Raw genomic sequence first — 12,939 nt, forward strand, 5'->3', positions numbered from 1 at the left:
TAGACTTCATTAAGATAGTCTGCTTGTAAGACTTCTAGGAAATAGCACCACCTCCAAGCAAAAACATATATCCACTTGTGGCATAAAGCTCATCAGCATCAGAAATCCAGTTGGCATCACAATAGCCTTCCAGCACTTTCGGATGTCTAGTATAACAAATACCATAGCTCATGGTCCCTTTTAGGTAGCGCATCACTCCCTCAAGAGCTCGCTAGTGATCATCTCCTGGGTTTGACACAAACCGGCTCAGCTTGCACACAGCAAATGAGATGTCAGGCCTTGTTGCACTAGCAAGATACATGAGCGAACCAAAGATCTAGGAATATCTCAACTGATCCTTTGCTATTCTCTGATTTTTCCTCAATAGCACGCTAGGGTCATAAGGTGTATGAGCAGGTGCACAGTCACTGAATCCAAAGCGACGTAGCACCTTTTCCACATAGTGGGTTTGTAACAGAGTTACCCCACCATCACCTTCTCTTAGAAGCTTGATATTAAGAATAACATCAGCCTCTCCCAAATCTTGTCTCAAAATTTTTAGATAGAAATTCCTTCACCTCCTCGATCACTTTGAGGCTGGATCCAAGGATCAGTATGTCATCAACATATAAGCACAAATGACTCCTTCACCCCCACCATATGGATAGTATACACATTTGTCAGCTTCATTCACAACAAAGCCAACAGATGTTAAAGTTCTGTCGAACTTCTCATGCCATTGCTTAGGAGCTTGTTTTAGGCCATATAATGACTTTAATAATTTGTACACCTTGCCTTCTTGACCATTTGCTACAAACCCATTAGGCTGATCCATATAGATCTCCTCCTCCAACTCTTCGTTTAGGAAAGTTGTCTTAACGTCCATTTGATGAACGATAAGACCATAAGAGGCTGCCAGGGAAAGCAAAACTCGAATTGTGGTCAATCGGGCAACCGGTGAACATGTATCAAAGAAATCCTCACCTTCCTTTTGAGTATAACCCTTGGCCACAAGCCTTGCCTTGTACCTCTCAATAGTACTATCAGGCCTAAGCTTTTTTTTGAACACCCATTTGCAACCTATAGGCTTGCACCCATAGGGCCGATCAACTATTTCCCAAGTTCCATTAGACATAACAGAATCCATCTCACTCCGTACTGCTTCCTTCTATAAGTCAGCATCAGGAGAGGAATATGCCTCTTCAATGGTCATTGGTGTGTCATCCACAAGGTACACAATATAGTCATCACCAAAAGACTTTGTAGTCCTCTATCTCTTGCTTTTTCTGGTGACTATAGTGTCATCCTCCTCAGGATTTTGCACATAGGGTTCCTCAATTTATTCTATTGGAATAAAATTTTCATGCTCATAGGGAATTATAAATTCATGACCAGTTGTGCTAGGTGCATTTTTCATGGGAAACTCATTCTCAAAAAATGTAGCGTCTCTAGATTCCATGATTGTATCAACAGCCATCTCAGAAACACTAGAGTTTATAATTAAAAATCTATAACCCATGCTGTGAATAGCATAACCAAGAAAGACACCATCAGTAGTCTTTGGTCCAAGCTTTCGCTTTTTATTTATTGGCACATTCACCTTTGCCAAACAACCCCAAGTTCGTAGGTAAGAGAGATTTAATCTCTTCTCCCATTCCTCGAATGGTGTGATTTCTTTGTTCTTTGTGGGCACTCTATTCAGGACATGACACGCTGTCAATATAGCATCACCCCACCATTCCTTAGATAGTCCCGCAGTCTCCAACATGGTATTAACCAAATTAGTTAGAGTGCGGTTCTTTCTCTCTGCAATCCCATTGGACTGTGGTGAGTATGGTGGCGTCCTCTCATGAATAATTCCATGCACCGCGCAAAACTCAGAAAATTCATTTGAGAAATATTCTCCCCCGCAACCGGACCGCAAACGCTTGATTTTCTTCTCAAGTTGATTTTCTACCTCAGCTTTATAGACCTTAAAATAATGCAACGCTTCATCTTTTGTTTCCAGCAAATACACGTAGCAAAATCTAGTGCAATCGTCTATAAATGTCATGAAGTATCGTCTACCGCCTTTAGTCAATTCGCCATTCATTTCACATAAATCAGAATGAATGAGTTCTAATGGTGCCAAGTTCCTCGCCTTAGCAGCCTTGTGAGGCTTGTGCGGTTGCTTCGATTACACACACACCTGGAACTTAGAATCTTTGACTAAGTTAAATTTTAGGATTAAATTCAGATTTGCAAGCCGCGCGAGACAACCAAAATTAATGTGACAAAGTCGTGAATGCCATATATTCGACTCATTCAAAACATTAACATTGTTCACCACTTTATTACACACATCATCAAGCAAAGATAAGCGGAACAAGCCTCCGCAATTATAACCTTTTCCAATAAATATTCCATGTCTCCACACAACACATTTATTGGACTCAAGCACAATTTTAAAGCCATCGCGACACATCTGAGAAGCACTAACAAGGTTCTTTTTTATGGAGGGGACATACTGCACGCTCTTTAATAGCACCATCTTTCCCGAAGTAAACTTCAGAACGACCGTACCAGCACCAAGAACATGCACATACGAACCGTTTCCCATCAGCAAGGCTCCACTCATGCCGGCCTGATAGGAAATAAATAAAAAAACATCAGCACACACACGAATATTAACACCGCTATCCATCCACCACTCAGGTGAAAGATAAACTGAAAGAACAAAGGGTAAAGAATTACCATACCCAGATGTTCCTCCTCCAGTCTCGCTAATAACCACATTTGCTGATTTCTTTTCTTGCTTATATTTGCGGTCAGGGGCACGCACTTGCCCAATGCTCATCACTCCCGCAAACAAAACAACCTCCACCTTTCTTGTTGTTTTTCTTCTTAAACTGTGTAGTTTGCTTAGGCTTTGCATTATTGTTCTCTTTCATGTTCTTCTTCTTTTTATTACACGATGCAAATGAGTTTTTCTTCTGCACCATATTGGCGGTGGAAGACTCAACTCCTTTTCCACGATTGTCTTTTGCTCTCGCCCTCTCCTCAACATCAAGAGATCCAATAAGCTCAGCCACACTAAACTCTTGTCTCTTATGTTTTAGAGAAGTAGCAAAATCCCTCCAAGAAGGTGGCAGCTTAGCGATTATACCGCCGGCCACAAACTTGTCGGGCAACAAACATGGGAAATGTTCTAGTTCCTTTGTTAGCGCCTGTATCTCATGAACTTGTTTGACCATAGAATGGTTTTCAACCATTTTGTAGTCATACAGCTGCTCCATAAAGTACAGCTCACAGCCAGCATGAGAAACCCCAAACTTTGCCTCAAGAGCATCCCATAACTCTTTGCCTGATGTGCAAGATATGTAGTTTTTCTCATACTTGGGATGAAGTGCACTAATCACGGCGCCTCAAAACAGGTTATCGGCAGCCAAGAACTTTTTCTCCTCATCAGGAGTAAACTGTTTAGGCTTTCCCTATGCAGCGTGAAAGCAGTTCATCGCAGTCAACCACAATACCATCTTGGCACGCCATATCATTAAATTATTGCCATCAAAATTATTTGGCTTCAAAGCAGCAGCAAAACCACTGACAGAAAATTGCCTAACATTAGGTTTTTGGATTGTTAGGAATTTAGGCAATTTCATTATCAGTTTAATCCAGAAAAATAACATCAGCAGGTTTGTGACAACATATATGTGCATGTGTATATTTCTTATGAACACTACAGCATACAGAGATGACATACTGGTGAATACAGTAAAAACACAAAGTACAGAAATCACAGAGATTAGACTGTACCTAGCGGAGGGTCCCATACCGAGGGCATCGTAGGCTCCATTCGCACTAGTCGACATAGTGCGTTGCTCGAAGTCGCGGACCACAGTCGATGCAGGAAGATGTTCGTAGTGCAGTCCCATGAACGGATCACCAGGAAGAAGGCGCCTTGACGTTCCGTAGGCAATCACCGGGAAGAAGATGTACGTGGACGAGCAGTCATGGATCACTCCCCAAAAACCTAATCACCACTCACCCCGTGCAGGATTCTCAGGCGAACGAGGGTTTCGGAGGCACCTGCTCTCCCGCTACTCCGTGTGCGCAGAGTTACGGGATGGGGAAGCCAGGAAGCTGCTAATCTGTGGTTCTCTCAGGAGTGGTTTTCGGAAGGACTTGATCTGGACTGACGGAGGACTCAGATATATGGGTGCGACGGAAAGGAGAGATGCAGCGGAGAATCCCAGGAGACGGAGACGGAGAGACGAAAGCGAAAAGGACGGTAACTGCCGCTATCAGTTCGCCTCTACCATCAAGGGGAGTAATTCCCGTTGTTATGTGGATTAAGTGTCAAAAGACTAGCCACGCCCGCCCGCCGCCCGCGCCCACGGCGGTGGCGGCGGTGCGCACACGCGTGTGGCACGTCTTTATCCTTTTCTCAGCTTCTCAATTTAGATGAATAATTTTCAACCATATAAGCTGAGTCAGCGTTCAGTCAAAATCCCGTATAATATTAAGTCATACAACACTTAATGTTACGTACCATAGAGTTTTATTTGATTTATTAAATATTATATGGGCCAAGCCCATATTATATCCAACATTGTCACGCTTGTAAGAGATGTCTACATGCTATATGCCCACACTATGCCACGAGGAGATATTGGATGTTTCCCATGCAACTAAGGCCATGTTTAGTTGGCCAAAACTCCTGAATTTGGCACTATGTAAAAAGAAGATTCCCCGTCACATCAAACTTGTGGTACATGTATGGATTACTAAATGTTGACGAAATTAAAAACTAATTGCACAGTTTGGTTGTACTTTGCGAGACGAACGTTTTGAGCCTAAATAGTCAACGATTGGACAATTATTACCAAATACAAACGAAATACTACAGTGCGCTACAGTGCTACAGGAAATCGGCCGGCGCCAATTCTGCATGCAACTAAACGCGGCCTAAAGAGGACCTGACTCATAAGTCCAGAAAGGGTTGTTGCCAATCATTGGCCTGTTTCCAATTATTGGTCAGTATAGATTTATGACAACGCCACTTATGATGACAGTTACATCAGTCGGTATAGTGACACGACTTATAGAGACTCTTAGATTGGCTGTGGTATAGCTAGTTGAGGTAATTGCTACTACTTTGCTCATGCCTATTTGGAGAACTTGGAGTTCTGGGAACGATGCCTTACATGAAGGAGGGAGTATCTCGATTGATAATTATGTAAAAAGACAGAGAATCTTGTATGACACCAATCGTAAATTGTGGTTAATGATGGTGGAGCTTAAGCTGGGCCAAAAGTGGGCCATGACCCTCCTCAATTTTGAAATTCTTGTGAAATCGCTTGATCAATGTCAACATATTTTTGAGAATGGAGGTGTCAACATATATGATCTTTAGATACTGATAGTTTGAGAGAAAAAGTGTTTTGACCAACTGCAATCTTTAAGGCCTCATTCGGTTGCATGCGAATGATTCCTAGCCTTCCAGTTCCTTCGTTAATATGTAGTAGCACGGAACGGTTCCTAGCAGGGAACAACCATTCTAGGCTGACTGAACGGAGCCTAAATGGACTTATGTTCAGAGGTAGTAGTCAACATAGAATAACTTAACTAAAAGGTGGGTCGGTTTGTTTGAATAGCATAATATGATATACTTCTTTTCATCTGTATTTATTAGATTTCAACGATATTAATTGGCCTATGCACGGTATATGATATGGTTTTGGCAAGGTTTTTCTGAAAGTTAATTTTGTAACAGGTCTCAGAATTGAAACACAGAAGAAACCAAAGAAAACTAAAAAGATACGAGAGCTGACCTGAAAGCACAAAGACAATATGGTTCTATCATGAAGCTTATTAGCAATGTCGTCATCACGGTACGGTGTCCAATAATGACGGAGAGGAGGTGCATGCTGCTAGCAGTATCACGAAGCTTAGCAATGTCGTCATCATGTGTAGACGATAGACGGATGGATGGATCAGACATGATCGGTCGAAGTAACGATACTCAGCATGAAGTAACGATATTCAGCATGTTCGCTGGCTCGTAAACGATCGTAAATTTTTAGACGAGAATAGTGTTTTTCTCTCACACCAAACTAGCCAGCAGTAAATAATCCACGATACGATACGGCCTCCCGAACAGGCTTAAGGATTCTTATACGCCGCATGTGAGATTAATTCCTGGTCCTCTGGGAGGAATCGTCGTCAGACATGCAACCTATTCGTTTGGCTATAGCTTATCGTAAACGATCATAAATTTCCAACTAGAACAATATTTTTCTTTTACATAAACCAACCAATAATAATTTTTCATAAACCAACAACGATACGAACCAGCCGAACGACCTCATGGCCGGCAGCCAGCTTCCGATCCATGGGTTGCCCGTTGCCCGTTGCCCGTCGTCGTTGCTCGGCAGGCACATGCGTCTCAGTCAGAGTTGTTTAGGCCCTGTTTAGTTCCACTCCAAGATGTTAAATTTTTCAAGATTCTTCGTCACATCGAATCTTTAGACGCATGCATGAAGCATTAAATATAAATAAAAAATAAAACTAATTACACAGTTTAGACGAAATTCACGAGACGAATTTTTTAAGCCTAATTAGACTATGATTGAACACTAATTATCAAATAACAACGAAAATACTACAGTGGCATTTCGCCAAAAATTTTGCCAACTAAACGTTACCTTATTACTACAACAACTCTCCGATGTCCGACGATCAAAAGGAAGAAGAAACGAGCGCTGTCGACCTGTCGTAGGTAGTAGCTAGCTAGCGCTAGCTCTGCGGCGCCATGCTGATTGACCGATGGATGGAACGTGGTAACTGTACTCTGAATGCCTGTAGATTCTGGCTAGCAACGACCTAAGCGCTTGTTTAGTTAAAAAAATTTCCAAAAAGTGTTACGGTAGCTATCATGTCAAATTTTGCGATACATGTATAGAGCATTAAATATAGATGAAAAAAAACTAATTGCACAATTTGGTTGAAAATTACGAGACGAACATTTTAAGCCTAATTATTTTATAATTGAACACTAATTACTAAATAAAAACTAAAATGCTATGGTAACCAAATTTTTAAAATTCACAGACTAAACTCGCACTAAATATACCTCTGCTACCTGCTGTGTGAACAACCATCTATCGGTGCCCAATAATTTGTACCACCACTAGGGATGAAAACGGATCGGATACGGACGGATATCACCGATATTATATTTGTTTTCATATTTTTGTCCGGATTCGGATTCGAATACGGATAGTGTCAGCTATGTCGGATAGGATACGATTGGATATCGACATCATAAATATGCGATTTGAGTATTCGGATACGGATACGGTATCGGATGTTGGATATCCGGACTCGGATATGGACAGATCTCAACCCCTCTAAACGGATTCGGTTTCGAATACGGTCGGAAAATATCCGTACCATTTTCATCCCTAACCACCACACATGCCAAGGTTCCACGTCGTAATATGATCAGGCATCACACACATATATATGGAGTGCAGTATTCTCTAGCTATATAGCTCTCCATCATCGATGGCACGTGAACGTGACGCACTCCCGTCCGTTCTCGTTCGTTGCATGGTGCCCTAGCTAGCCGGTCAGGTAGATGCTCATGCTTAGCAGTGACCAGGACGACGGCGGCCACTGCAATATATACTGCTGCATGCATCATCGAGGCATGGCCGCCGCAGCTTGGCGTACGCGCTATAAAAAAACAATTATAGGGGCGGCTGGTAAGCTTTTGTAGAGACGGTTTGGTCAGCCGCCTCTACCAAATCATCTCTACAAATCATGTATTTGTAAGGGCAATTTTCAGGCCGTCTCTATAAATTGATTTGTAGGGACGGCTGGCGTTTCTAGCCGTCCCTACAAATCGATTTGTAAGGGCGGCTCGTATTACCAGTCGCCCCTATAAATACCTATTTGTAGGGGCGGTTCAATCTAAAACCGTCCCTACAGTACGTTTTCTTGTAAAAAAAATTCAAATTTACAATTCAAATCGCGTTGCCGAACGTCCCGCGACCAACGTTCCGAACCGCGTTCATGTTGCCGAACGGTCCACGACCAACGTTCCGAACCGCGTTCGCGTTGCCGAACGCCCCGCGACCAACGTTCCGAACCACGTTCGCGTTGCCAAACGCCCCGCGACCGCAACTACAAGCACAAGAGTATTATATAAACTAGAATTACAAGTCCAATTCACAAGAATATATACAATCCATCATTAAATATACAAATTCCATACACATTGTTATCAACGTCCTAGAGCTAGCCTTCCAGTCTCACGAATGTATTAGTACTGAGGATTTGTACCTAAGTCAGACTCTCGGTCATGGTAGATGCCTCTGACGTGTACAATCTGGTCCAATATGAAGTTGCAAAGGTCGCCGATGAGCTCTAAGAGTTGGTCATCCTTGCATGGGTCTCTTTTCATTCCTTTCTCTTCTCTCCACTACAAGAGAACAAGTTTTGGTTTAGTATTTCATACCATGTATGAAGTTTTTATACTACGGGTGAAGAGGTTCAAACTTACCCTTAAGAGGTGTCTCCGGGGGCCTAGATGATGGTGGTGTTTGTTCCTCTTCGCCAGCTCGGTGTTACGGGCACTGAGCTCCAATGCCTCCGGTGAAGTCTTTTGAGCCACGAGCTCCTCCCATTGACTAGGAGTTATTTTGCCAAACTCGTTGAAGGGAGTTAACCCTTTTTGGATATACTTCGTGTTGAGCTCCGACCTCCAATGTCGAAATGACTCTCCTATCATCCCGAAAACATTTTTTATCAGTTCATGCTTACCCTCTGAAAATCTAAAATTGAGCTTCAGCTGCCTATCCTATAGTGCATTCTTTGTGTTCTCTGGTACCTCTTTCCAGTTAGAAATTGCTGGGTTCAATTTATCTCTTACTAGGGCCCCGATTGCATTACGGAATTATCCTCTTAATTCCTTCGGCTCAAGGATCTCTCCTGCTGGCCCGACCTCCATTATCACATAGCATGCCTTATCTGGATATAGATTTCCTTTTCTATCCCTTCGTTTCCTCTTAGACTTGGTAGTCGTGGTTGTGTCTTGAGGTTGTAGAGCAGAGGCATCGTGATCCGTCTCTGTGGCTGTTGCCTCTGCTCTCCTTGCCTCTACTCCGTCTTGTCCAGCGAGATGTCGTGGACGTCGACGTCGTCTTTTCTGAGTTTCAAGAGGGACCTGTATATACGACAGGTCAAAGTGTTAGCAGAGGTAACACAGTCAAAGCTTTAGCAAAATTTACAAGCTAAGGCTTTTTTCCTACCTCCTTATTCGGGTCAAAATCCTTGTCCAAATCTTCCTCCGTTGGCCTCCTTCTGGCTTCACGTGGGAAAGGATCCTCGGGACTTTCATATCCCTCTTCTGAGTCATCATCATCATCATCCTCTTCTTTGCCTTCAGCAGCCTCTCCTGCTCTTCCTTCTGCTCCCCCTTCCTCCTCGTCACACTATTCCTAAGTAAGCATCACTTCTAGATCCTTTTCTAACTTGTTATCGAAATGCTCCTGAGTTAGCTGGTCCTCTAGTGCTTGCTCCTCATAGGTTGGCTGCTCATTAGGCTCGGAGCATCGGGCTGCACTATCTGGTGTCCGTGACATTATTTCACGCTTTGTTCTAATAGATGCAAGAAAGTGTGCTTTAGGTACGCGAGAAGGTATAAGAAATAAAAAAGGTCTATAAACCAAAGTTGTCCTATAAAACAACAATATATCAAAAAACGAGTAGTAGCAGTGGTAGAGGCCTCAGAAACATGTCAATCATCATTTGATCATAAACTTGAAGCATCAAGGCATCATAACAGAGAAGAGAGGAGAAGGTAATGTAGGGGCGGCTGCTAATGATGCCAAGTTCCTCACAAGTTCTTGATCATCAGCTCATATTTCATATAATATATGGATTTGGACAATTTCATCATCGGCAAAACAAAGGAGAGGAGAGGAGAGGGGGAGATTTGGCAAAAAAAAGCAACAGCTGCTTAACAAACATAGAGAGGAAAAAGGTGTAAAAAAAGCAACTGCTGCTTCCCAAACATAGAGGATAGGAAAGGTGACAAAAATAGAGAGAGGGGAGGAGTAGAGTGGAGTAGAGGAGAGTAGTAGTAGAAGTAGCAAAAAAAACAACAACTGCTTAGGAGAGGAGAGAAGTAGAGTGGAGTAGAGGAGAGTAGTAGTAGAAGAAGAGTGGTAGAGTAGTAGGAGAAGAGCAGGAGGACAATATAGTAGTAGAGTAGGAGTAGGAGTAGCAAGTAGTAGTAATAGGAGTTGTAGGAGACCAACCAGCAGCCACTAGTAGTAAGAGTTGATACAAGACAAAAGATAATAAGTAGCAATAGTAGTAAGTAGAGAGAGTAGTATAGAAGTAGCAAGTAGTAGTAGCAGCCAAAGAGAGACAAAGAGAGTAGTAGTAGGAGGAGGAGGAGGAGTAGCAAGTAGTAGCAGCCAACAGCCAGCAGCTAGCAGCTAAAGAGAGACAAGCAGCCAACCAGCAGCCAGCAGCCAGCAAAAAAACTGTTCATGGTAAGTTGGTAACCTTGACACACAAAAATAATCTAATTCCGAATATAACAAGAATATTACTCAGAGAAAGGCCATATAAAAATGTGATATAAATACACAGGAGGTATTCGAAAGCTTGTATAGAATAAATACAGCTACTCAGTCTCATATCAACATTAAAAATGTCATGTAGATGAAGGAGGCAGATAAACAACATAAACATATTTGTTTATTTATATTTGCTCTCAAATCAGCGGGTTGCTGCACGAGGCAGCTTTCCAATGCTTGTTGGTGATCTCAGATTCTAGACGAATGTGACCGTCCTCCTTAGCAAATTATAGGGTTTTTAGATCAAAGATTAAATGCCTAGAAAGACAGCAATATAATCGAGTACCAGGTTACTAAAGTTTTAGAATAGTACACAGATATTAAAAGTAACACATGTTTTTTATTGCAGTAACACAGGTTATATGCTCAAAGGTTTAACTAACTGATCAGCAAGTAATCAGTTCAACAGTAGAGATAAAAATACTAGGCAGGTAATAAGACAATGCTGAAAATAATCAACACTCTAAAACCCTTGACCGTCACGTTGTCTCGCTACACCGCATTGTATCATCGAGCAATTTAATCCCCCCACGCAATTGCAATCACAGCCAAGTAACACAGTACTAGCAGATTGCACAAATGTAAATATCCGAACTGAAAACCGAGAGGGGCAACTATGATAGGGCTAGCCCCATCCATTTGATAAGTAAATTTAGTGCATAATTCACATGTAAGACAATGTTTTGGACAATCCCATTATGTAAAATGGATGGGGCTATACCTGGATGTATGTGCTGCATTTAACTTAGTGCCAGTAGAAGATTGCAGTCATAGATTGAATAGGTTGATGGCTATGTAGAACTCATTACTAGCAGCAAATGAACCAAACAAATGAAGCAAATGAACCAAAGAAGCGAAAGTGGTTTACTTCAGTTGTTAATGTAAAATATGGAACATTTGTTTTTGTTTTTCCACTTTCATATTTATCATTGCTTACTTAAGTTGAGAGGAACTCATATTTCTTAGTTATTCATACATCAAAATGTATATATCATTACTGTAGTTGGATGTTTAGTCAGCTAGCTCTCCTACTCTACTCTCTTCAGTTCAGAAGAGACACAAAGATTTTGTTCAAAGAAATAAGTTGTTTGGAAATATTTCACTATAGGACTAAGGGGTCAGGATCCAATTGAAAGATGCAATCACTTAGGGCAGATTTATTCTTGTGACCAGTCAACTTATGGAACAAGAACCTCATGGTACCATTTGGGGAACTTGTGCCCTAAAGATCCCACTCAAAGGTCAGGACATACAAAAGAACAACAAAGGAACACCGACGCAACCTTTCAACATTGACGCTTGATGCAAAGCACTTGCTGATATGGTTATAATTGATGAGATGACTTTTAGAATAGTTTCAAGAGATATTCCAAAATGCTACAGCCCCAATTTCAACCACCTTCTAGAGTCATAGTACCAAGGGACCGTTGGTAGTGATATATTGAAGAAAAAACCCAAGTTGAAGAAGGTTTTGGCAAATCAAAGAATCTGTCTAACAGATACTTGGACATCAAATCAAAATTTAAATTATATGTGCGTCACTTCACATTAGATTGATGATGAATGGAGGTTGTAGAAATGACAGTTCTAGATGATCATAAAGGAGTAACCCCTAGAAAAAGAGTTGAAGAATGCTTGCTGGAGTGAGGTATCAATCATTTATTCACAATCACAGTTGACAATGCGAGCTCTAATGATTGGTTGATTCTATATTTGAAGGGAGTGTGTAAAGACTGTAAGAGGGTTGTGTTAAATAACAAATTCCTTTCATGTAGGTGTTGTGCCCATATAGTCAACCTATTTGTGAAGAGAAACAAAGATTTTAACATATTAAATCATTGGAAAGTACCCTATATCATCTCTTCTAGCAAAAGATGTGCTTGTTGTGCCTATATCTATAGTGCTTTCGAAGTCGGTTTTAGCATGGGTGGGAGGATTATTGACCCACATCGGTGCAACTTATCAATTAGCACAATTGAAGCCTTAATTTGCACACAAAGTTGGCTGCATACATCTCATAGCAAAGCAAGTGTAAGAGAGGCGGTTGAAGACATTCAATCCCATTACGTAAAATCGAAAGAGTGGCAATCAACACAAGTAGGCAACATTAGAAATCCTACAGCAGGCCCATGAAATTTCTAGATTCCAATACAAATTGATGGCCAAAGGATAAGGTATGCTATGACCCAATCAAAAGTAGCACTAAATCAGCATGAATACATAAACCGGTGCAGATCATAGCAATTATTCGTGATCAGGCAAGCCAAACAGTGAAGAAGGAAGGGGAGAGAAGGGAGCGGGCATACCTGGTGGGTGATCATCGCCG

This window comes from Miscanthus floridulus, chromosome 8 (genome assembly GCF_019320115.1).
Source record: "Miscanthus floridulus cultivar M001 chromosome 8, ASM1932011v1, whole genome shotgun sequence".
Taxonomy (NCBI): domain Eukaryota; kingdom Viridiplantae; phylum Streptophyta; class Magnoliopsida; order Poales; family Poaceae; genus Miscanthus; species Miscanthus floridulus.